The 26,969-nt window shown below is 35.4% G+C and overlaps 1 protein-coding gene and 2 long non-coding RNA genes across 15 annotated transcripts in view; 1 reads left to right on the forward strand and 2 right to left on the reverse strand.

The window, feature by feature from the left end:
- The first annotated feature begins 1,419 nt into the window (after window positions 1-1,419).
- LOC106081144 (solute carrier organic anion transporter family member 5A1) overlaps window positions 1,420-26,969 on the forward strand; it is a 147,526-nt gene continuing 121,976 nt past the window's right edge. The window contains exons 1-3 of one of the 13 annotated variants that reach the window (XM_013242904.2): window positions 1,420-1,497; window positions 1,577-3,148; window positions 22,343-22,766. The gene's annotated coding sequence lies outside the window, so the exon portion shown is untranslated. Of the gene's footprint in view, window positions 3,149-22,339; window positions 22,767-25,635; window positions 25,742-26,969 lie in introns of those variants that run through there. The other 12 variants (XM_059365310.1, XM_059365309.1, XM_013242907.2 and 9 more) reach the window with 12 other exon arrangements.
- Window positions 16,089-20,438, reverse strand: LOC106081146 (uncharacterized). The gene is made up of 3 exons (XR_001220322.1): window positions 19,707-20,438; window positions 19,462-19,641; window positions 16,089-16,288 (listed from the first exon to the last, which is right to left on the reverse strand). It is a non-coding gene; the product is annotated as an uncharacterized LOC106081146 (long non-coding RNA).
- Window positions 22,234-26,512, reverse strand: LOC106081145 (uncharacterized). The gene is made up of 2 exons (XR_001220321.2): window positions 25,921-26,512; window positions 22,234-22,412 (listed from the first exon to the last, which is right to left on the reverse strand). It is a non-coding gene; the product is annotated as an uncharacterized LOC106081145 (long non-coding RNA).

The following is a 26,969-nucleotide window of genomic DNA, read 5'->3' on the forward strand; positions in this document are numbered from 1 at the left end:
CGCGAAAACCAAATATAGTTCCGGCCTTACGTTATAAAAGACAGTTTATTTCTAAAACCACTTTGATATTTGAAGTTATGGCATTTGCCAATCAAAGTAATTTAGTTGATGTAGATTTTTGTTGTTGTGCTAATGACGCTACCTCCTAATTGTATCATGAGTAAAGGTCAAAACAGATTGAGCGCGTTGAGCTTTGCTTTTGAGCGTTGCGTTGAAAAATTCAACTCTGCAAACATATATCACCAAAGGAACGCGCAAAAGTTAAACAATTTTTAACTTTGACGCCTAAACACACTACTAGAGATATGACTATACGGAATGACTCCCGATATCAGTCGTAAACTTCTTTAACTATTGCGTGTAGCTTTTATGGGATTTGTTTGCAGAGTTGCATTTTTCAACACAACGCTCAAAACCAAAGTTCAACGCTCATTCTATTGTCCTCCATACGGAGTAGCTGCAACTACAGTCGCAGACAATCAGCGATATCGAGTGGAGAGTCTCAGTGAGAAACTGAGCGGCACCGGCCCTTGCATAAATACTGAGTGCCTACGATGCTCGATATAACAAGGCGAGTTATAGGCGCCCTCAAATAACCAATGGTTATCATGTTCCCGCGGCGATCGGTTCTTTGGGCCAGCTTGCTCATCCATGGAGCTTGACAAGGATGGTCGTCTCCATATATGGACATGTGGCTACAACAACAATAGCCTCGAGGAACAAAGGAAACATTTTTACTTGGAGAAGCTCTGTAAAGAAGGGAAATCTGTACATATTTTTGTAGACAACCTTTTTTGGCCCTTTATTTGTATCATAGGTGGTGGGCACCAAAAGTTCTTTAATGCTTAAATTTGTATAATTTTTTAATTTCAATTGTGTTCTGCTTAGCATTTTTGATAAAAAAAATCCTCGCTTGAAGGCAAAGTATGTGCCGGCGAAAAATTGAATTCGCCATACACAAACTGAGAAAGATTCGATTTCGAGCGACGTCCACAAAAATTGGGTTGCCCAAAAAGTAGTTGCGGATTTTTCATATAGTCGGCGTTGACAAATTTTTTCACAGCTTGTGACTCTGTAATTGCATTCTTTCTTCTGTCAGTTATCAGCTGTTACTTTTAGCTTGCTTTAGAAAAAAAGTGTAAAAAAAGTATATTTGATTAAAGTTCATTCTAAGTTTTATTAAAAATGCATTTACTTTTTTTTTAAAAAATCCGCAATTACTTTTTGGGCAACCCAATAGGTTATAACTCATAAGTTCATGTTGACTTGTTACAACTTTTCAACATTTTTTGACTTTTCGATTTTTTTTTTTACTTTAATGTCGATTATTGACTTTTTATTCATTGAAAGTCGACTTCGACTTTTTTTCACAAAAAGTCGACTAATCGATTTTTCGAAAGTCGACTTTGGGATCCCTACCCTAGTTCAGTCATTTCGAGGATTCCAAAAACAAATAATCCGAATTAACAACACAGCGGAGAAGTGCGAAACAAAAATGTGAATAATAATCATAATAATAATCTGTCTAATAACTACAATATAACAATATATGGTATTGTTTTCATTTGCATTGTAGACAAATTTTAAAAATAACAACAACAAAAATCTCGACAGTGTTTCTGTGTATGTATCTCATAGGTACACCATCAAATATTAAAATTTTAAGAACCAAACCAGCATGGGGCCTTATTGAATGCAGAAGCCATTCCTCCTATCAAAAACGGTCAATTACAAAACCATAATCGCACAAAGAAATCTAAATTTGCTTTAACACATCCAACAAATTTTATGTGTACGTACAAATGCATTGCCTGGCCAGCATAGAAAATGAGTCTTGCACTTAATTATTAGTTTATTTGTACGTGTAGGTAACTCAAAACAAATGAACGAAATTAATAATAAAAAGATCGAGTCGGGTGTAATTTTAAGTGTCATCCAAAATCACATCACCGTTAAGGGGTCACTCACCTGTAATTGTGTGTGCAATAAATCTAAAACAAAATATTTCCTGTGTGGTGGAGGTACAATGTTATTGAGATTGATACCAACAAAAGGGGCATTCTTTGTGGAAAATGTATGTCTATAGATGAAAAATTGGTAGACAATTTGTCCAACGAAACAATCATAACTGATATTGTGGATTCATGTTTTTGGCCCCCAGCTACCACAACACAGTGCCAACATCAGCAATAGCAATAGCGGAGTTCTCGAATTTCTGTCTTCTCTTTCGTCGAAGTCTGTCATCGCTGAAGAAGGTGATGTATTGTAAACATTCGCCGGACTGTTTTCCAGTAAACGACAGGCAGCATCGATATTTTATCTAAGAATATATAAAATAAAGGGGTTTGTGTGTGTGTGTATTTTTTTATACCCCAAGCATGAACGAACAACAAACGACAGATGTTGTTGTTGCAGCAGTGTGTTGTACACTGAGGCTGTCGTTGTTATTTACTGTTACGAGTAAGAGCAAGAAAAAATACGAAGAATAAAAAGGCCAAAAAACAGCTGTCTATTATAATCATTGATGTTGCCACGACAACTTTGCGTTGCACATTACAGAAATGCCGTTCATTTGGTCAACAGAAAATAGCAAAATATTATACAATCTTATGCGACGTTGATTTGTGCCACAAATTGTCATATGGGTGGTATAAAAAAATGCAAATTTTTTAAAGAATTGTAAATATATTTATGTGAAATACGCGTTTATATGTAAAGCTGCTATTACACGATATGTATTTGTCATATGGCATGTTAAATTTAGCATATGTAAAAGTTATACACATCGTCTGGTATATATGAAATATTTTATGTGAAAAACGGGTGTTGGAATAAGCTTTAATTTTATTGATTAAGCGAACTCTATTCTAATCGAACATTTCGTCCGCTAACGGCCAAAAAGACTTAAGTGACAATTGTTGAAAATTTTCAGTTTTCAATAGAAATCGATAATATACGACTGTTTTCATCTTCTATTAAAATGTTGTGTCGATAATGCAACTACCACGATTTTACAACAAAAACACAATTTTAATGTAAATTCCCTTTTGATTTTGTTTGATCAATTCTGTGGCAGCGTAGTGCACTTACATTATTTACACCAGACACAATTACCTCAAGCAAATTAAGAAACATCTGCAAAATATATGTAAGTAATAATCGTAATAAAACGTTTTGCATTTCGAAAAAGTTTACGAATTGGATGTTTACATTTAAAATGAGGGGCCCCCACCCCAAAGCAAACCTCCAAAGGGATACATTTTTCGACCGGAACAATATTTGACTCAAATGAAAAGTCTTTGAATGTACAATGCGAATCTGTATTTGAAAGCAGGTAGCAAAATCGAAAAAAAAAATAAATAATGTGGACCCGAGACAATCGGAAAATCTCGATGCAGTTAAAAAAAATTAAAAATGTGTTAATTTCGGGCTGGCCAAGTTCATAGATTCTCCTGAAAATCACCATGGATCCTACTGAAAATTTTCTCAACAAAGCCTGGATGTTGTTGTAGCAGTGTGTTGTAGTTCAAGTTCATACGTGTACTTTGCGTACCAAATTTCAGCTAAATCATTCAAAAATTAAGCTTCTTATGGTCGTAGAAGACTAAACGAGTGATCGGCTTATATGGAACTTATATCAGGTCAAAGTGCGATTTAGACCGTAATTGGCACGGGTGTTGGAAGTCACAACAAAACACTCCGTGCAAAATTTCAGCTAAATCGGAAAAAATTGCAGCTCCTGTGCGGGCTCAAGTAATTTACATGGGAGCTATATTAAGCTATAGATCGATTTTAACCATACTTGACACGGTTGTTGAAAAAAAAAAAAAAATAATAAATTTCACAGGAGTCAGGTATTAAATGCGGCTTTTATGAGCTTCAGACCCCAAATCGGAAGATCGGTCTGAAAGGGAAATATTTACAAATATGATCAGATATGGACGAAATTTGGCACAAATGTGGGCGTCGATAAAATGACTCTTATCCAATTTTCTTCCAAATCGGAATTAAATTGAGATTTCTAGCTAAATTTCAAAAAAAATTGTGTTAATCGCACTTACCTCTAAATTACTTAAAACTAGGTAATTCATGTGACAGCGAAAAAGATGTAAGTGACGCATGTACCGTAATATTTATTAAAATTCATAATAGTTTTTGCCACTAAAATCCATTCGCCGAAGCAGGGACACATACATATGTAAACATCATCATATTCCAATCTACGGATTGCGGCATATGCTTTTACTTATACTCGGCGCTGAAGAGTTGGCAATTTTATCATTCCATTTGCAACACATCGAATTATACATTTTCAACCTTCTAGATCGTCGTATTAATAAGTTACACATACGATTTAGCCATGTTTGTCCGTCTGTATGTTGAAATAACTCTACAGCCTATAGTTCAAAGCTGACCTGTATCTTGATATGGCGCCTTTTATACCGATCTCCCGATAAAAATTCTTGAATGTATAAAAACTCGTTTTTTGCCCCGAATAGGAATGAGATGAGAGTAGTTTTCAATTCAATTGTTCTTTATTTTCGTGTAACGTTATAAAAGGTATAGATTTATAAAATGTACAAATGTTATCTTATAAGCATGACATAATTGCCAGCTAATGTACCGGAAACAGCTGAATACAATTCTTTTCTCACAAAGTGCACTATCTGTCAACGAGTTTTGGTTGTATGTGTGTGTTATAGTTAAAAACCATTACACACACAAACAATGAAAAATAGTGCGAACTAGTGACATACACAAAATCAGAGTTGCACTAATCACTGATTTTGACAGATAGTGCACTCAATATTTTGTTGTTGGGCAACTGTTCCTACCTGTAAATGAATATATCTTGCTTATAAGTAAGTAATAAAGAATCACACAGCATGGTTCTTATTCAAACCGTCTGCAGGAAAATTGAGTTGTTATTATAGTTTTTAATGATTTTATTTCAAATTATCAGTAGTTAAACTCTTCTATTAGTTCTTTTCTATATTTTAATGCTTCTTTCAGGAATTTGTACAAGTTTAGCCAGCTAAAAACTTCTCCACCATTTAGAAAATTAATAATTTCATTTCGGGACAAAAATATTTTGTTGAAGTATCCAACGCGTATACTTTTAAGTACTGGACAAAACCCCATGAAATGTTCCAATGTTTCTGCTTCCCCAAGGTTACACAGAGAACATCTTTGCTCATCTGCAATCCTGTATTTATTAGAATTCAACCAAAGAAGATCTCCTCTAGCTTTCATTATTAAGGTTATTTGTTCTTGGCCGTAATTATCATTGCAGTAAAGTGGGCCAGCCGTGAAGTCAAGAAATGTAAAGATGCGTTTTCGACTTCGCTCAGCATGTTACATATATTCAATATAGGCCTTGCTTTTTATTTCCGTCAAAAGTTTTTTTACTGCAGCCATCCAACACAATTCTTATTCAATTTTACCCTACTTCTTGGGATATTATACTCTGTTAGTTGACAAGCAAACTTCTTGAAACAGCCTCAATTTTTGCCTGACAGTTACACGGCAAGTATATGTGGAAGTCTGTGATTTTTCAGATCAAATAGTACTTTTGCCAGGTATTGTAAATGTAGAGAATACGTATGTATATACCGCGGTTCGTATCCGGTATCCAAGGCAAGAACGTAATTTGGAGTGGATTCAGGTAGTTTCAAAATTCTCTTTATAAAATAGCGATACAGTTTATCCACCTCGCTAAAATGAGAATTCCCCCATATCTGTCATCCATAACTATGAATCTAACGAGATGAGAGTATAAATGTGAATTTACTGTCCATTTTCGCCGTAACAATGAGTTGCATGGACCTCTCAACATCTGAACATGGACCAGATCCGACCAGATTTGTATTTGGTGCCATATAGCCCCATTTTCCGGATGAAGGCATATACCGCACAAAAGCCGCATTTCTTACCCATAATTTACAAAATTTGGAAGTGATCCCTCGACGCTCGTACCAGAGAACAGCAGCAAGCCACCTTAAAAATAAGTGTACATGGTAGACATGCTGCGAATGGCAAGCCCACACCTTATACCAGCAATCGTTGTTGACGCTTACGACTCTCAACGACCAAAACATAAAATATTCCTTTAATTCGTTGGGCTATTGTAAGTGTTTTTGCTGATGAGTGCGTATTTACATTTTGAGCAAAACTCACGAGGTCTCACAATGACCGTAACAGTTACTTACGGTCATTGTGAGACCTCGTGAGTTTTGCTCAAAATTATAAAGAAGCCACACAGCCACCGCTCAAAGTTATGAGAGCTGAAATTAATTTGCATGCTTTGTAATGGCTTGGGTAAAGAAAAAAATGGAAGTAAGTCTGTCACTTTTGAACAGACGAAGCCAGACAAACAGACAGACAGAATTCTGATCCAAAAATAAAAAAGCAAGTGCAAAAAACAACGGAGTATATCTTTGCCGCTTAACAAAAATTGATGTCTCATTCCTCTGCTTGCTTCGGCTTTATATGGCACTCATCTGAGTGGTGTTCATTTGCAAACAATACACGATGTCCGTCAACCAAATTGAAAATCACATCCACTGAACGATTACTAAAACATTTGCGCACCTTTTACTCATTGTATTATGTGGCATGTGATACAGACAATTGCTTCTATCAAAGTGCCTATTGAGTAGCGAATTTTGGGTCTCATGGAACTCTCTGATTCGTACCAGTTATAGTTAATATTAAACTGTTACCACTTGAGAGATCAGACCTTTTTCTCTGAGATTTGAAACAGTGAGACCCCTTGTAACAGTATAAGGCCCCACGACGTCTATGGTTTTATTCTGAAGTATAAACGAATACACAGTGGCGACAAGAAATGAAATAATTTTAAGTTATCCCTGACGATTTTTTTAGTAATTGACTTTACAATTTTGGTAGGAACCTACCAAAAACGCCAACATTGTTTGGGACATAAAAGAATAATAAAATAGCTTTAAAAATTTTTAAGCAAAAAGTTATGCCGCATTAGACATGCACAAACAATGTTATTGAAATTTTGGCATTATAAAATAATTTAGAGGCTGGGCAAAAGTTTGTCTTTAGAAAGTTTTCCACTGATATATAGCCTTTAAAAGAAAAAATCATAAAAATGTAGTATTTAGAAAAAATTTTATTGAAATTTTTTCCTTAGGAAAAATTGTAATGAAATTTTTTCTTCAGCCCAGGCTGAAGAGAATGTTACGCTTAATTATTCAAATTTTGTCTTAAGGAAAAAATTTGATGCAGTTTTGTCTTTAAAAATAATACGTTGAAATTTTTCGTCTTAGTCTAGTACATGAATCAAATTAAATGAAATTAAAGATTATAAATGTTAAAATGAAAGGTACACATTTGGGGATGTAATTTTAAAAGGTATGAAAATTTGACATGGAAAATTTCAATTAGGAATAAATTTAAAGGAATAGGGCAATGCTAGTCCCAAAGATAGATAATTATATTAAATTAGATATGAAACGGATTGTTAGGGTATTGGAAGTCGCTCTCTTGAGAGAAAGAAAAAACCAATCATTTGAACTTATAAAAGATAATCATAAAGGTTACATTGATGTATGTTGTTCAATGTTCTAGGAGATAGTTTTTTATTTCTGATTTTGAATGTAATAGTGCTCTCATATTGAGAAGTGTGTCGAAGCTGAATCCATAAAGGGACTTGGCAAAAGGCGATACATATTGCATCCTACTCAGTCCATACACATATCGTATGATACTATTGTATTCCACATTTAGCTGGCGCTGACTCTGCGAGTCGCAGTAAGCAAAGAGCTCATAGCCATACACATAGCCCATAGAGTCTGTGTTCACCTGACAAACTTTTATGATTGGTTAAAGAACACAAAATAAAATTATAAATCAAATCAGCTCTTTTACATATATATTTTTTCTTCCTATTCCTAACATTAAAACACAAAAACAAAATTCTAAGTTTGGTTAAGCACTTTGACTCTAGAGTGATTTAAATATGATAACAGTTAAATGTAAGCACCACAAAGTCTGCGTTCAGTAATTAACAAGTAAAAGCGTGCTAAAGTCGGGCCGAATCTTATATACCCTCCACCATGGATCGCATTTGTCGAGTTCTTTTCCTGGCATCTCTTCTTAGGCAAAACAGGATATAAGAAAAGATTTGCTCATCTATTAGAGCGATATCAAGAAATGGTCCGGTTTGGACCACAATTAAATTATATGTTGGAGACCTGTGTAAAATGTCAGCCAATTCGAATAAGAATTGCGCCCTTTGGGGGCTCAAGAAGTAAAATAGAGAGATCGATTTATATGGGAGCTGTATCGGGCTATAGACCGATTCAGAACATAATAAATAGGTATGTTGATGGTCATGAGAGGATCTGTCGTAAAAAAATTTCAGGCAGATCGGATAATAATTGCGACCTCTACAGGCTCAAGAAGTCAAGATCCCAGATCGGTTTATATGACAGCTATATCAGGTTATTAACCGATTTGAACCATACTTGGCACAGTTGTTGGATGTCATAACAAAACACGTCCTTCGGAAGTTAGCGTGCTTTCGACAGACAGACGGACGGACGGACATGGCTAGATCGACATAAAATGTCATGACGATCAAGAATATATATACTTTATGGGGTCTCAGACGAATATTTCGAGTAGTTACAAACAGAATGACGAAATTAGTATACCCTCCATCCTATGGTGGAGGGTATAAAAATAAACAAAAGAGTTATTTAAACACAAAATAAAAACATATTAACAGATTCCTAATATTTGGTAGGATAGGCACGTTATTTTGGCATGGAGTTTTCCAACTTCTCTGTTTCCTCAGATGTTATTTTCGCCCATTCTGCCTGCATGACACTTCGTAACATCTCCTTGCTGGTTATAACGTGCTGACGAATTTTTTTCTCCAGTAGATCCCAAAGATGGCCAATGGGGTTGAGATCTGGTGATTGGGGTGGTGTTTTAAGCTGCTTTGGAGTGTTATATAGAAGCCAAAGCCTAATAACCTCCGATGTATGCTTTGGATCGTTATCTTGTTAGAACCAAAATGTCGTTGCTAACCCTAGTTTAGCAGCACATGGTTTAAATTTTTTTTTTTCAAAATATTGAGATAACCTCATTTATCTATTTTGGACTCAATAAATTCTAATTGACCCACTCCACTAGCAGCCATACACCCCCACACCATAACTCCACCACCACCGTGCTTCACCGTTCCAACTAAATTTTGTTTTTCCAGCTCAGTCCCGGACTTGCGCCACACTATTTGTCGACCTTTAATGCCAAAAATACAGAATTTGCTCCCGTCGGAGAAAATAATTTGTTTCCAGAATTCAGGAGGCTTATTGATGAAAGTATTAGCGACTACAATCCGCTTTTGTCTGTTTATGACTGAAATATACTCTCTTCGAGCAACTCTTCCATGAAATCCAGCTCTATGTAATGTTTTTCTAGCAGTTTCGGCACAGATGCTTTTTTTAAACATTGTTTTAATATTTTCAATAATTTTGGTTGATAATATAATTTGTTTGGACGCCCAGGCCGAGGCTTTGAAGTTATAATGGCGGTTTCTTTGTAATTATTAATTACGCGCTGAACAGAAGAATACGTTCTTCCAACCAATATTTCTAAAGCTTTGTCCTTCTTTCCACAATTTAATAATTATTTTTCTTTCCGATATGCATATTTCCTTTCCTTTAGTTTCCATGTTTCCAAATTTATTAATTAAAAACAAAAAACACCTGTAACTATCACTTGTTATGATAATGAACTGAAACTGATCAAAAATAAGAACAAGCATCATAAAAAGTAACGGTACTTTCGAAGTAAACAAAGTGAACGCAGACTTTTTGATTGTCATAATTTCTGCTTATAAGACAAAAGTACCGTTAGAACAAAAAAGCAAAAACAAGCTTGTATTTTTGTTTTTGTTTTCTAGTTTAAGAAATATAAAGATACAACATATACAACAAAACATAACTCTATTTATTTTTTATGTTGTTTTTTAATCGTTAAAAAAGAAATTGTCACATGAAAGCAGACTTTATGGACTATGTGTATATCAAACGTGGCACTGAATATGTTTTGACCGGGAGTTAACGTATGTTATGCGGTGCGGATGAGTGGGTTTACCACCGTACATGTGGTTTCGCGTGGGTCCGTCCGACGACAGCATTGATGTGGTCTGTCCAGCTCAGAGAGATGTTAAAGAACATGTTTAACATTTTCGTAACGGGAATTGTTTTTGTAGTGTATTATGCTATAATAAATTGCTATAAACCATAAGTTTAGCTTTCATCGTACGCGCTTAATAATCCTTAATTTTTCTGTTTAGCCGCTGCCGCCATTTTTTTCGCACATAACTGTATGTGCTGAAGCAATACGATTTAATTTTTTCCGATGTCAGTGTTCGTAGTTGTGGTTCGAAAAACGGAACCTTATCCATTTGCATCAATCACTTGCACATCCTAATCAGTTTACAACGTATCAAATTGTATTAGCACTTATAAGCAAGCCATACTTTCCACTTTCATAAGAAATTACTATTTTTATGTACCTATGTGTATCTCCGTCCATATGCCCGTTTATGTAGCAACAACGTAATTTTACGTGTGTATTCATAATTTTATTTTTATGTGTTTATAAAATTATTTAAATCAAATATCATTTGGGTCTGTTCACCTTGAAGTCAAACATTTCTCCGACAATTTGTCAACGTCAATTAGAGCATATCGTTATTGTTGAAATGTCTTGTCTTTATGTATTTTGTGATTTTCAACATTTGCTAAGTATCAATAATGCATGTGTACATGTATGTGCGTACATATACCATGAGCAAATACATCTAAACGTACATATGTATATGTAAGAATTTAGTCAAATGTCAATAGCTTATAGAACCATATTATGGTTCTGTGCCTTAAATGAAGCAGCAAAATCTATTTGGAAGATCCCAGCAAAGTAATTTAAGTCAAAGGTTTTCTGTGCCTATAATTCTCGTTGAAATTTTTTTTATATAAAAATGAATTTATGCTTATTCTTTAAAAAACTCATTTCAGGTAGGCGATCTGCATAAAGGTGCTACGACACAAAACAAATTTTCAAATAAAAAAATAATACATGCTGATTAAAGGGAGTCTATTTGTATTATATGAATATGAAAGATCGAAGACAAATATATGCCGTGTGACAGCAGTTTAAGTCTGAGTGCAGAATCCAGTCATGTCTTCTTCGAGTATCCCAGCGGGAAAATTCATGAGTGAAACGGCTTTAAAAAATCGAATGAAAGGACTTATATAACGGCAAAAAATATAAGGCCGTATAAAGTTTGTATTGCTTGAGGTTGAACTGTAGATCTTATGGAAGTTTTCCGCTGGGATGTTGTGAACGCAGAAGATATTTGGTGTTTGTGTGTGAGTGCGGTCATAAACAGTTGACTGTGTACACTGTACACAGTCGGCTATGCAATGGGCATTTTACATGGCTTATCATGACCGTTCTCATCGTATGTACGTGTTGATTATAGATGTTGCCAAAAACATTTGCTATTTGTGTGTCCCGACCTGGCAGTCAGAATGAATTCCACTTTAGGTTCTAATACCTTTAAGAACTTGTCTGATTTAGCGGATGTGAACATTCGCAAGTTGTTGGGTTTTTTTAAAGCGATCTGGATAGGCATCTTCCTTCTTCTGTTCGTCTTAGTGAGACTGATGGCAGACTGCCACTTAAACCTTACCTGTGAAAAAAGGGCTATGAAACACGATCGTTTCATGTATGAAGGAAAATTTTCTCTGTGTAGTTGTACAGCCCTGTTCTCCTCCCTTGTCGACAACTACCAACTCCAAACTGTCCCTAGCGACCTAAGCAAAGGTTCTTGAAACCATTTTACTATTGTTCGCTTAAGTTCTTTAGGGCATGGAATGCCCTCCAGGTGACCGCAGCCTTTTGTCTGACTGCGGTGCCGCTTCCGAATCTAGACGTAGACGTAGTATGTCATTTAAATGATACGTCTTTTGGAGTAGAATGCAAATTTAATATCCAAAGTAGGGAAAAAGTATATTGACAATTAGGACTCAAATGGAAGATATTTGGGAGAAGAATACGATCTAATGTCCAAGGTAGGAAACAAATTTTTTTGGGGGTAGCCCTTCTCTTTTATAAAACAATATCAAACCGTACAAATTTTACATACAAATTTTGGGGTAATGTTGGTTTTTGTGTATCCGATGTGGTACTTACAGGAAATGAATTTAAAAGTTGGTACTAATACGTTAAAAGAATTAAATGATTTGGATCCGGCAAGCACTCACATCACCAGCTTCAAAATGTGTGAAATCTCTAAGTTCAAAAAGCCATTTAAAGGTAGGGAAGCACACCGGATCAACTAGTATACGAATATTTTGCACCCTACACGCCTCATAGATGACTGCGACAGCTATCCGAGCTTCGCAGAATTTTTTTCCGGAGCTTCGCAGAATTTGTTGTTGTTGTAGCAGTGTGTTGTACACTGAGGCGGCAGCCCTTGCCGATGAAAGACTCCATCGGGTCAATCCGATACGTACAACCGGCTGCCATGGGATTGTTCACAGTAGAAGAAAGCTTCATCTTTCGGACTGATTGTGAAATCCAAAAATGAACTTTGGATTTTGTAAATTAACCGCAGGGTGACACCTCTTTCAAGAGAAATGTAACATCACTGTAGATCGCCATAAAGGACTGTTAACTTTACTAATAGTTAATCACATTTGATATTTGTATACCCTCACTCATAAGGATGGGGTTATATCAGTCCATTTTTTGATACAGCTCCCATAAAAAGCGATCCCCCGAGTATACTTCTTAAGCAAATTCTTATTCGATTTGGCTGAAATTTTCTACTACGACGTTTTCTATACCGGCAAATAAATGTGCCAAGTGTGGTCTGAATCAGTACAAAACCTGATATAGCTCACATATAAACCGATCTCCCGTTATATTTCTTGAGGAGGGCGCAATTCTTGAGGGGTTTTTCTGAAAACAACTACTTCTACTATGGTCTTCAGCATATCGAATAGGCCTATAACCTGATAAAGTTCCAATAGCATAGCAATTCTTATCCATTATCCTTTGTTTGCCTATTAATAGATACTGAGTAAAGAACTTGACAAATGTTTTTATTTTCTCGTAAGAGGATTAGAACCCATTCGTCCAGCCTCATTGACGGACGTGCTATCCTACGCGCCACGGTGGCCCCCTTAAACGATTTTAGGTATACTATCTAAATACCTATGTATTGGATTGCCCAAAAAGTAATTGCAGATTTTTTAAAAGAAAGTAAATGCATTTTTAATAAAACTTAGAATGAACTTTAATCAAATATACTTTTTTTATACTTTTTTTCTAAAGCAAGCTAAAAGTAACAGCTGATAACTGACAGAAGAAAGAATGCAATTACAGAGTCACAAGCTGCGAAAAAATTTGTCAACGCCGACTATATGAAAAATCCGCAATTACTTTTTGGGCAACCCAATACATAAAGAGTAAAATACAATCACTTGATTTGGACTATGTATAGAACCAACGTGGCTCAACACCTATAACTGGTTTTGAAATCTGCTGTTTTTGGTTTATTTCAAAACTAAACGAGCGGAGCGTGCCCATTTGTATTGAGCCTGTTTTAATAAAAAAAAATGCATACTTATTTTTTCCAATATCCGTTTTTTACATTAAATTGATCACATGTATCAGACGATGTGTACAACTTTCAGAATTGCAACATTTTACATGTCATTTGACAAATACATGTAGTCTGATAGCACTTTAAGTCAAAATGTTTGGATTATTCTCTTTATTCACTTTCACATATTTATGTGCTGTGTACAGATTCTGCCTGCGGAAACAAAATTTGAAACTAAATAAATATAATAGCGTATGTTTTCTGCTTGTGTGGCTGGTCTAAAGTTGTGGGTTGTTAGCTTTGATTTATTGTTTATTCATCTGTAAATAATGTGCTAGACCGGGTTTGAACTCGTGAGAGTGTGTGTTTATACGTATGTAAACATTTTTGACAGGTGTTTTGGAGCAAGACTTGATGTTGTTGTGGGGGCTGTTTGGTTGCTGGTTAACGGCTAACACGGAACAAAAACAAAAAGAAAAAGGCAAAAACATAAAGTGCTTCTGTGTGCTACTTTACTCTTAACCCCACGCTTCACTTACCCGTCACCTATTTTGATACTTTCATGTACATAAACAGTAAAGGCAGCCCTAGTTTAAGGCACTACATACTCCTAAATTTCCCATGAACATTCCATTAAGCAGCAGGGGATACTTCTCTCATATCAAAGAATGCAGTCCGACTAAAGTTTAAGCTCAATGATAAGGGGCTTCCGTTTTTGTGCCGAGTCCGAACGGCGTCTCGCATAGCAACACCACTTGGTAGAGAAGTTCTAACTTGGCAAGACACCTCACAAATGTAGCCAGATTAGTAAGGGGATAACCACTGGTGAAATTTTTTCTGATATTCACGTCGTGATTGGAACCCACTATCGTTATTGTAAATTGTTCCATGAGTCATTCCAATAAACTTTCTTCCTACGAAATTATATGTCAAAATTAAATTTTTAATAATTGTTTAATGAAACAGATGAATTTGCTGTTTTTAGTGGAATTTTTAAACAAAACAAGAAACATAGGTACATTTGTTTTAAGCCGCCACACAACTTTTTAGTTTATCAAATATATTTTTTGTTAAATATACCGGCTGCCCTTACACGATCAGACATGTTATATATAATTTCAAAAATACCAACTCTGAGAGTTGTCCACGTCGTGTGATACGTACGAATAATTTAATATGAAGACACGTCTTATGAATGCAGAAAGGGACAGCTCATATAAGTTGTTGTCTGATCGTGTAATAGAAGCTTCAGTTAGTTAGTTCCATGCGTGTAATCACACATTGGTTAAACTGGCCGCCTCCAGTAGTACGCGCTTCTATTTTGTTGTGGGACAATTTTTTCCTGATGTTGCATTTTTAGTCAATCCAAGTCTGTAAAATAAAAACAAGTAAAAGCGTGCTAAGTTCGGCCGGGCCGAATCTTATAAACCCTCCACAATTGATCGCATTTGTCGAGTTTTTTTCCCGACATCCCTTTTTAGGCAAACAAAGGATAAAAGAAAAGAATTGATTTAATATTGGAGCTATATTGAATGTTGGAGACCATAGTAGTAGTAGAAGTCATTGTGTAAAGTTTCAGCCAATTCGATTAAGAATTGCGCTCTTTAGGGGCTCAAGAAATAAAATAGAGAGATCGGTTTATATGGGAACTGTATCAGGCTATAGACCGATTTGGACCATATTTAACACGTATGTTGAAGGACATGGGAGAAGCCGTAGTACAAAACTTCAGCCAAATCGGATAATAATTACGCCCTCTGGAGGCTCAAGAAGTCAAAATCCCAGATCGGTTTAAATGGCAGTTATATCAGTTTATTGATCGATTTGTACCATATTTGACACAGTTGTTAGAAGTCATAACAAAACACCTCATGCAAAAAACACCAAAGCCAAATCGGATAACAATTGCTCCATCTAGTGGCTCAAGAAATCAAGATTCAAGATCGGTTTATATGATAGCTATATCAGGTTATGGACCGATTGAAAGCATACTTAGCACACTTGTTGGAAGTCATAATTTAACACGTCGTGCAAAATTTCAGTCAAATCGGATAGGAATTGCGCCCTCTAGACGCTTAAGAAGTCAAGACCTCAGATAGGTTTACATGACACCTATATCACCGATTTCCATTCACCGATGGACCGATTTCAACCGTACTTAGTCATAATAAAGCACCTCAAGAAAAATTTTAGCCAAATCGGACAAGAAATGTGCCCTCTAGTGGCTGAAGAAGTCAAGATCAAAGATCGGTTTATATGGCAGCTATATCAACACATGGACCGATATAGCCCATTTACAATCCCAATGGACCTACACTAATAAGAAGTATTTGTGCAAATATTTCGAGGAGTTACAAACAGAATGACGAAATTAGTATACCTCCATCCTATGGTAGAGGGTATAAAAATAAAGAAACTCACTGCGACATTAAAATTCCTTAAACAAACATTTTCCAGTTAGATACATCTTTAGTTGGAGGACCTGCCGCATTAAGATATCCGCTTAATTCCTTCCACAGCTCTTCCACCACAACCTTGTCCCCTTCAGCAAACCCTTTTGCAATATCTTGATGATTTCGCATGAAATCAAGCAAATTGTTGTCTTGGTTGCTGTTTTTGTGCTTTCCCCTGCAAAAATAATTAAGAATTTTTTTTTTGCTTAAAATTTATAAATTAAATATATACATTTTTTTGGTGGCAATGTAATGCTTTTTGTTTTATTTTATTATTTAGCGCAGCTGGTTAAATGCCCAAAAATGTGTGCACCCTTTGTCAAAAATATTTTCTGCCAAAATCATACATTGACGAAACCACATTTATGCTTACATCAAACATACCAATGGCAAACAAAACAAAATTTCTTATTTAATAATTTCCAATTCATATACAACTTTTTTATTATTATTGGAAACATAAAAAACAACATAAATTTTTTTTTTCAAAATCGAAAAATTTCCACAATTCTTCTGTTTTTGTGAAATTGGTAAAGATACCTCAAATTTTTTGTTGAATTTTGTGGTCCTACAAGGTGCGGTGACATTTGGTCATAGAGGCAGAGCTAAATTTTGTACTCCTTGCCAACACACTATTTATAGTCCAATCCGAATCAAATCTTCAAAATGAGCATGTCATTGTGAGTGTTTTAGTTCTATAGTGTTAATATCGGCGAATCAGCTTCAGCAATTTGATGACATTTTTTCTTTTGCGCTCATTTTAATATACTTCCAAACTAGTATTATGATTTAAACAGGGTATTGTTTGTGTCGGTCAATTGATTTGAAATGACTTTTATTTCCATAACATTTTACGCAAACTGAAAACGTTAAGCAACTATAATTGTTAGATATTTCAAAAAAAAAAAAAATAAATGTTGACCAATTTCTAAGAAGAGCATATTTGCATCATTTGCTTAAATGATGTCGCCAAATTCTCCTTCGAACTTTTCTTATTTTCAAATCTTCTCAATAATCAAATTCTCTAGAAACGTTTTTCAATCAACTAGCCCGGACCAAGAGAAATTTGGGTTTGTAAAAACTGCAAAAATGTTTGCTCAAATATATCAAAAAATACTTCAAAAACTTGTATATTACATCTTATAGTTAAGTGCTCAAGGTTTTTAGACTACAATAAAAGAAACTTTCTACAATTTATTCTAGAAAGTTTCTTTTATACCCTCCACCATGGATCGCATTTGTCAAGTTCTTTGAATGACTTTTTCAATATATACATATGAGTTACATCAAGTTATTGGTCGATATGGACCGTACTTGTCATGGTTGTTAGAAATACCACCTCCAAAATTTCTGGAAAATCGAGTAAAAATTGCGCCCTCCAGTGGCTCAAGTGTCAAATTTGGAGATCGGTTTATATGGCAGCTATATCAGGTTATCAACCAATTTAGACCATACTTGGCACCGTTGTTGGAAGTCATACTAAAACGACATATGTAAAATTTCAACCAAATTTGATAACAATTAGACCATACTTGGCATTGGAAGTTATTCCTCAACGATATGTAAAAAATGTCAACCAAATCGGATAAGAACTGCGTCCTCTAGAAGCTCAAGAAATCGAATAGGGAGATCCGTTTATATGCCAGCTATGCCAGGCCAAACTTCAGCCAAAACGCATTCGATTTGCGCCCTCTACACTAAGACCAATGCTTATCGTAAAAAGGAGTTAATTACATAATACTCGTTAATCCGTGATATTTATCCACGATTAGTTAAAAATACCTAATGAGTAAGAAAATAAACGTTGTACGAATAAAACTAACTACTCGTGAGTATAGATAAAATAGCTTACAATTCAGGTGGAGTTAGTTATTTTCATTAAGCGATTATTTTTGAAATAAGCGAGAAATTTACTAATCATTGGCAAAAGCAAATCATCGTTGACAATTCCTTTTCTGAAATTTATTACTGAATGAACTACTTAAAGAAATAAGGATTTTTAGTTCAATGTAACAAAAACGTTCACTCCCATACCAATTTCTTGAGTTCAATAATACATGCTCGAAATTAAGAACAATTTAATAAACACACTTCTAATGCTAAGACATTGTATCTATAAATAGAACATGACAAAGCTGAACAAAATAAGCATGTCCTTCTTTGATGAAAAGAAGTGAGAAAATGTTTTGCTTTTGTGTTGTTAGTAAATATTGAAATGGGAAAATAGTCGAGGACTCAAATAATACTGATGTGGATGAAGGCGTAGAGCGTCTGCTTTGTAAACAGAAGATTCTTGGTTCAATACTCGGCTGGCACAAAAGATAAAGTTGTATTTAATTTATAATTGCAATGTTTCATATTAAATTTGTATTCTTCACAATAGCTGAGCAATTGATAGCGTGGGGATGGGATATAGGCGGAAATAAATGGGTTGAGTAATTAAGATGTGTCCAATTGGATGCTCCGAAGTGTTGGCAAAAAGCGATTTTTTTCAATAATTTTATCTTTCATTTTCAATGCTCTTTAGTTCATATTTTATCTGTGGGAAGTTGAAAGTGGACTAATACTATGTATAAACAATTTCCTAGCTATAAAGAAATTGTTTGACTCGCAACGAGCATATTATTCTTTAGCGCCATAGAAAGTTTAATATTTCCCAAATTAAGTTAATTTTTACTAGTGTTGAAGTTCAAAATTTTTTGAGTGTAGAGGCTCAAGATGTCAAAACCCAAGATCGGTTTATATAGCAGCTATATCAAAACACGGACCGATATGGCTCATTCACAATCCCAACCGACCTACACTAATAAGAAGTATTTGTGCAAAATTTCAAGCGCCTAGTTTAACTTCTTCGAAAGTAAGCGTGCTTTCGACAGACGGACGGACATATTTATGGGGTCTTAGACGCATATTTCGAGGTGTTACAAACGGAATGACGAGGTGTTACACCAATTCTTTGGTGGAGGGTATAATAACGCCAAAACTATCCAAAATTGGACGTTACTATACAAGAAATGCTGTAACGATCCTTAAGATGTTTAATAATTTTCAAGTGTTTCTTTCAAAGATAAACAGTTTTTGTACAAAAACAGCAAACACTTTTTTCTGGGTGCACTAATTGCTGCCCACTAATTGTTGTTAAATGTCCTAGCGGCAAATGTAATTGTAATGTAAAACTTAACGAAAATCTTTGTTATTTTAACACATTTCTTTATGTAGGGAGTTTGGAATTTTTGTAAACATGGCATTACGTATATAACACCGAAGAAACTCATTATTCGCAAAATCTTTTCATTGGAGGAAAATAAAAAATTTATAAATTTATAATTTCGCTGTGCGCATACCTACCAATTCCAACGCCCATAAATGTGTACTACAATCAACTCTGCTTGCTATTTGATCCTTAATCACACAGTACCAATACATATGTAATAATGTTCACAATACGCAATTGTAAATAAGTCGCATAGGGTAAGCGCCATATTTTCCCAGAAGTTCCGTTACGCCATATCAACAATACTTTACAGACTGTTGAAAAAGAAATAAAAGTGTTCAGTATAGATACATAGTTTTATTTTCAATCCAATACTTACCATGAAAGGTGTAGGTCCGTGTGTAATTAGTAGTATAAATCCTTTGCGAATCACAGAAAGAATGACCAAACTTGCCTTGGTCATTTTATTTCATATTTTTGCATTTTTTCCTTTTGTTTATTGTTACCGTGCACGACTTTTCTTGGCGAATGCGTACATCAGACTGTTTGTGCAACACGTGTATGTTTTGCATGGTTTAAGCTGTTACCTGTGTGTGTTAGAGCTGGCACTATCGATATTTAATATTTTGACTGAATATCGATTGATATTTTTCCGATGGATACTATTGCAAAAGTAAAATTTTTTGAGAAACTAAACAAAAATAAGCAGTCCAACACTTGTATCCGGTAAGTTACATTGCGCCTATAGAGGGTGAAATTTTCATCTGATTAGACTAACATTTTGTACAATGATTTCTCTCATGACTTCCAACTGACTTTATTACCCTTGGTTTCATTTGGTCTATCGAAATCGATCTCCTGATTTTTGTTTGAAATATAGGTGTTGGGAATTGAACGATAGTATCGATCTTTATTAATAAAGCTATCGAAAATACCGAATGTTGCGATTATCAATAGTTTGCCAGCTCTAGGGTGTGTTGCTGACGCCTTTTTGTCGGCGGCACATGCATCTGAATGATTTATGACGTTGCGCACATAGTCTGACACATAGTCAGAGGAAAATGTCAAAGGCGGATTTGGCTTTTTAAATAAGAATTTGTATCAGTAATAAACATTTAAAGGTTTCTAAGGAAATTTTATTTAGGGTTTCTAATATGGATCTATTGTCCTATACAAAGTGAAGTGGCAAATAAAACGCTCTTGTCTTATGATATTCTACATTTTTTATCGATTGATGATTGCATGAATGACAAATCATGTGTTTAAAAACCACCTTCATTAGAAGTGGGCTTGGAATTACTGAAAAGTTATTGGATTTAATCATCTCTGTTACAAAATCTGTGAACCTAAGTTTATTTTTAACAAAGTTTTAAGTTACAACTTGTAGTTTAATGTAATTTATTCAATAATACTCATAATACAATTGGGAAATTCGTAAACTATTTTGAACGAATATTTATTCAATTTGAAGAATATCGGTTTGTACAAGTGTTGAACTCAACATAACAACATATTTATAATGGGTGAATAGAAACGTTGTTTGCTGTAGGTATATAAAGCTTGGTGAGAAAAAACTTGGTAAAGTAAATGATTTCTCAAAATCAAGTTTACAAACTGTTTGCCACTAATTAAAGATGAGTAAAACTTACTAGAAATGTGCAATTTTACCTTGTTTTAATCAAAACTTTACCAAATTAGATTAAAATTAGCTAACTTTTTCTGAGTGTATGGTGGAGGGTATAAAAATAACAATAATGTTTTAATTTTTAATTTTTTAATTTTTAATGTTTTTAATTTTTTTTAACAAGCACTATTTGCTTTGTTTAGCTTTGAGAGGGCAAAATACGCTCGGCGTATCGATTTTTTCTTCTCAGAAATCGTTAACTTTTTGACAAATTACGATCGTAAGCCATGATCCAATTTGTACTTATTGAACTGAATTAATATTAATATTGGATGCGGATGCGAGAATTAGGTCTATAGAGCATAATCTGCCAGCTGCATCTCTATATGCTACACCATAGAGATATATGAATTCTTCCTGCGCTCACATAATATATGATATCTGGATTTGATTAAAGTTTTCCTTGCAGTATGTGGGACCTAAAAACGGGTTCAAATATATATAGAACCGAGATTCGCCGTCTTTAGATTTCCTGGCATTATATGCATTCTTTTTTATTTTTTCAGGCAGGAATTGAACCAAATAATTCTTGGCCGCTAAGGTATATATATTGTTGGTAGCCATGACACTTTAAGTCAATCCAGCAATGTTCGTCCGTCCGTCTGTCCCTCTGAGGAATGCACCCTAACTTTCGAAGAAGTAGCAGCTTGAAATTTTGCACAAATGGTTCTTATTTGTGTGGGACAGTAGGGATTCCCCATATAAACCGATCTCGGATCTTGATTTCTTGAGCTTCTATAGAGCACAATTATTATCCGATTAGACTGAAAGCCTCTCTCTATAGGGCGTAATTCTTATCCGATTTTGCTATGTTTTTGAATGTTTGTATGACCTCTCACTTACGTGCCTAGTATAGACTGAATTGGTCCAGTATGGTCTGAATCGATGATGGCCTCCATTTCCACTTTACACACTTTAAACATATAAAAACAGCACCAAATGTTTGCTATTTTAACAAAAAAAAGGTTACGGCTTTTCCATTTTCCGCAGACTTTCTTTCTGTATCGGCTAAAAACGTTGGACTTTTGAAAAATTGAGTCTACGTTAAGAGAAGGACAGCTATCGATGACATCCATGCCAAACTTTAATTACAATGTAAAGTCTCTAGGCAGTTATCAACTTATTGGAACATTTGCACTTCAAACTTGGTTATTGGGCATCTGACCCTGCCAGAAAATGTTAGGGGCTTCTAGCGACGTTCAAAATTTAAAATTTTTTTCAATTTATTTCTGGAATCATGTATTTATTTAATTTTACCAAGATTGAATTTCTACTCATTTCTTTTTTTTCTTCGGTTTTTCGTTTTCATTTTCTTTCATTTATGAAAGTAGTCCAAAGTGTAGAAGTAAAGCGAGTAAAATAGACAAGGATGGTCAGGGGCCGCACGGATGTCCCTTGTTACTAAAAATAAAATAAAAAATCCATAAAATAATATTTCTATAAAGTGGAGATACTGATGAAAAAGGAAAATTTGCTTATGATTATGCGGTAGAAAATATAACAAATAGAAAAGAATTAAAAAAACCGCAAACGTGAAAAGGCAATCTGCACACCGCAACAAAAGCACAAGAAAAACCCCGAAATAGGAGTAACGTCAATAAAAGTACGAGAGAGAATCTGGATTTCAATCATTTTTGACATTTCACGCAGAATCAGAAAACTGCATCAAGAGAACAGAGAAAATAAAAACGTCGGTAGCAGAGTCTTGTTGTGTACGGCTGGTTTAGCATCTCTCAGCTACGGAAGAGCACAAAGGTAAGTTCTTCTTTGACATCATATGTAAATAGAGGTGGTTCTGCTAGATGTTCATGCTTTTAGCGTTTTCACTCTGTGCTTCTTATTGAATATACAATACATGTGTACATTAGGGTGCTGACTTTTTGAGTTTTTTCTCGAAAATTATTTCCTGTTGCAAGAATGAATGCACTTTTACTTAATGCCTAAAATAAAATTTACTTCTTTTAAATATTGAAAAAAGTCGAGCAGAAACCGCTTTAAAGTGAAATTTTTATGAACATTTTTAAATCGTTTTGTGCGTGAGGTTTTTTTCGAATTGCCCTATGTTTAAGATTTTCTCTAACCTTAAATAAAACCCCATCAAAATATGATACAGGGGAACTAAGTTGTATAAAAGTCATCTTTGCCTACACTACGTTTCTATCCGGCAAGTCAATTAAGGAGCTTGTTGATCAGGGTGATTACTTTTTTGGATTTTTTTTACAAAAATTATTTCTTGTTGCGCAAATGAATAAACTTTTATCTATTAAACACTAAAATAAATCTTATTCCATTAAAATATTAAAAAGTTCACGCACGAACCACTTTTAAATTAGATTTTTTTTAGATTTTATCTTAAATAAAAACTCCTCAATATATGATACAGAGGGTTGTAAAATAGTCATTAGAGAGGTTGTAAAATAGTCATCACCCTAATGTCAGTGTCAACGTTATTGATTTCATTTGTTTGTTTTTCCACCTGTCCACAGATATACATTTTCGATACATCACTGGACTTGCAGAGAGGTAAAGAAAAAGGAAACCTTTGTTTATTTTGGTCAGCTGGTTGTCGCTGCTTTAGCTGTTCACTAGCTAAATGCATGGTTGCCAGACTATAGACATAGGATTTTACGCTCCGGTGAAAATAGGCATTTCTCCCGAACGAAAATTTAAAAATTCGTAACTTAAGAGTTGGAAGGATCGATTTAATGAGTTTTTGGTCAAGCAACTGGAGAGAACGCACTTACCTAAAAACCTACAGAGCGGATATATTGGCCGGTCGGGACTATATGGGAATAATATGGAAGGCGCTTAGGAGTATGGTATGAATTTAGCATCGAAAACTCTTTGCTAAGATCAACAGCCAATAACCTATTAGGATATTGAATAATGTAGGCAGGATTCCGATTTTTACCTCTTCGACGATATCCCATTAGAGCTGGGGAATTATCGATGACACTGCTTACTTACTTTCGTTAATTGGCAATGACAGAATATTTGCTTCACTAGCCAAACGTAGAATAGCGTTCCAAGCGTCGCGATCTGCTGTGTTCATTCTAAAATCTCTGGCTCCATGTTTCGAGGTGTCTCCCACCACTTGATCTTTCCATCGGGTTTTTGGTTTTCCCGGTTTGCGTGTACCGCCGTGTTTGCCTTCAAAAGACTTCTTTGCTGGAGCTTCTTCATCCATTCTGACAACATGACCGAGCCTATCGTCGTCATACAGCTCGGCGTTCATACGTCGCCTATATTCTCTATTACCGCAAACTGGTCCATATATTTTACGAAGAATCTTTCTCTCAAATGCTCCAAGCACTGCTTCATCTGCTTTCACAAGTTCCCATGTTTCAGAACCATATAACAGCACGGGTAGTATCAGTGTCTTGTATAGTGTAATCTTCGTAAATGTAAAGTAGCATTTGTTTGCCAGCATTATTCTTCGCCTTATCTCAAAACGGGTGTCATTCGTTTCGGTTACGGCGGTGCGAGGTAGATAAAGTTGCTGACTATCTCAAAGTTGTGGTTCCCAACTTTCTCCATCCATGAAACCATCCATTTCGTCTTATCTCCATTTACAGCCAGACCCATTTTCACTGACTCTCTTTCGATTCTTTCAAAGGCAGCAGTTGATGTCGATGTCGTCGGCATAGGCGAGTAGCATGTGTTCTCTTGTGAGTAGTGTGCCATATCTATTCACATCTGCATCTCGTATTATCTTCTCCAACAGGATATTAAAGAGATCACACGATTGATGGATTTAATGTTTGCGTCAATATCGATAGCTTTTTAGGAAGGCTACCGTAGCGCAGAGGTTTGCATGTCTGCCAATGACGCCGAACGTCATCCGCCGATGTTTCCCTTTTAGTAGGATAGACAAATTGACTCTATAGGCCGAGTACTGTATTATTAAGCTATTTTGTATGCTTGGCTTCTTTTTTTGTATGCTTGTCTTCTTTCGTATCTAGACTCCACAATTGTTGCCCGCTGAAATGTGGTATTACATCTTAATCCCAATTTGACTTCTAGCCGAGTACAAAAATAATCTCTATATGAGCAAAACCCTGATTAAAATTTCAGAGATATCGAGTCAAGACTATATTCGATATGGACCAATTTAAGACATAGGTTTAGGCTTCTTGAATTAGCTCCGAACTGTAGCAAAATCGAATGAAAAATGCGACTTGATTAAGCCCAAATAATTGCAAAATCGCTCCACATAGAAGCTATATTGATCAAGAATATATAAAGTACCCTGTGTGGGGTCCGACATATACATGGGGTATATGTCGAACTGGGGTCTATTTCAATTTAATGGTTTGGCAAATAATTCGCAGGAATAAAAAGAAACGCACGAAGAAAATACCTCCATGCCCCATAACCCCGTTTAACTTTAAACTTTTCTGCATTTTATTCCCTGAGGTGGTGAACAATTGTTTTTTGTGGCAACACAGATTTCAAAATGCGCAGTGAGTTGTTACAATTCTCTTTCCTTAGCGCTGAGAACAAAAAATGTATTATTCCCCTTTTTGTCATGACTTCTGCTTGTACCTTGTGTTTCGTAAATATTTTTGTGGTGATTTTGTTTTTGTTTGGCCAATCTCAGTTGGGTCATTTGTATTGTTGTCAACCACACGGATTTGCCTCTGGCTGCAAACGACCCGCATGGACTTCGCCACGACATACAGCGACGTTTAATACCATTGAAATAAAATCTTAATATTTTGTGGATTTGGGTGAGCTTAATTTACATAATTGTGCGTGTGAGTGATACGATTTGAGTATAGCAAAAATTAGAAAAGTATAGGAGTGAGTACAACAAGCGGGGTATACCGCACCGCCAATCACAATCGTAATGACTCTGCGTTATGTAAACAGATAACAATGGAAATGCGAGTCGGCAGTGCATACTTACGTGAGTGGATGAGGCAAGGAGATTGTGCGTGTCTGATATTTTGTGGGGGTGTTCATTTTCCGTTACTGAAAGTTGTGAAAAGTGTTTTTCGACAAACAAGAAGTTGAAAAGAAGACGTAAACCTGCAGACAAATTGTTCACGAATCGCAAAACTTTCATAATTTCCAGAAAGTGCCCCTTAGTTGCTGCCCATAGTTCCCGCGTCTCATTCACACGGAAGCTTTCACAAACAAAAAAACTGCAAGGGCCTCCACTGTTATATTGCACCCAAATTCCAAACTAATACTAAAATCTCTCTCTTGTTTATGTGTGTTTGTTATTGTTTTATATGTGTCTGTGCATATATTTGTGGATTTGGATTCATGAAAGTATCCCAAAAATACTTGAAATTCAAATTACAACAACTAAAATTTTATTGTGCTAATATGCCACACACTTGGTATTGCAGAAGCCAATAAAAAGTGGCAGGTACGCTTATCATTTGTGTGATTGTTACTGCAGTTATTTTTGGTCAAGTGTCTATATAGGGGATTGAAACTGAAAGTGTTTCGCCATGTGGAGAATAGCACACACTGCGCATGCCAAAGAATCTGTTAGGCGGACGAACAGAAAATTATAGAATTTGAATTAGGGTTTTTGCTTCTAGTGCTTTAATGGAAAAGCAGCCCTCGCTTCTCACTTTGCCTTGGCAATCGCAAAATCCCTGCTTGGAATGCAGCACTTCTTGTAAATGCAAAGAGGTATTAGTTTTAATATTGATTTCAATATAATGAAAACCACAATACGGGAGGCCGGACCCTCCCCCATACCATAATTTTCAGAAACCCCAGATCTCGGAGATGGGTGGTGCGATTTAAGCGAAATATTGTGTGCTCTCTTATAGTAACCTAAAAACAAAAATTTGATATACAAATTTCGGATGGGATACCTAGGGGGCAGCCCAATCCCCAAAATCTGTCAAATATATAAATAGACCAATCACGACAATATGGGACTCAAATGAAAGGTATTTAAGATTGGAAAACGTATCTGACCGGACCACCGCAACC

Source organism: Stomoxys calcitrans, chromosome 3, assembly GCF_963082655.1.
Source record: "Stomoxys calcitrans chromosome 3, idStoCalc2.1, whole genome shotgun sequence".
Classification (NCBI taxonomy): domain Eukaryota; kingdom Metazoa; phylum Arthropoda; class Insecta; order Diptera; family Muscidae; genus Stomoxys; species Stomoxys calcitrans.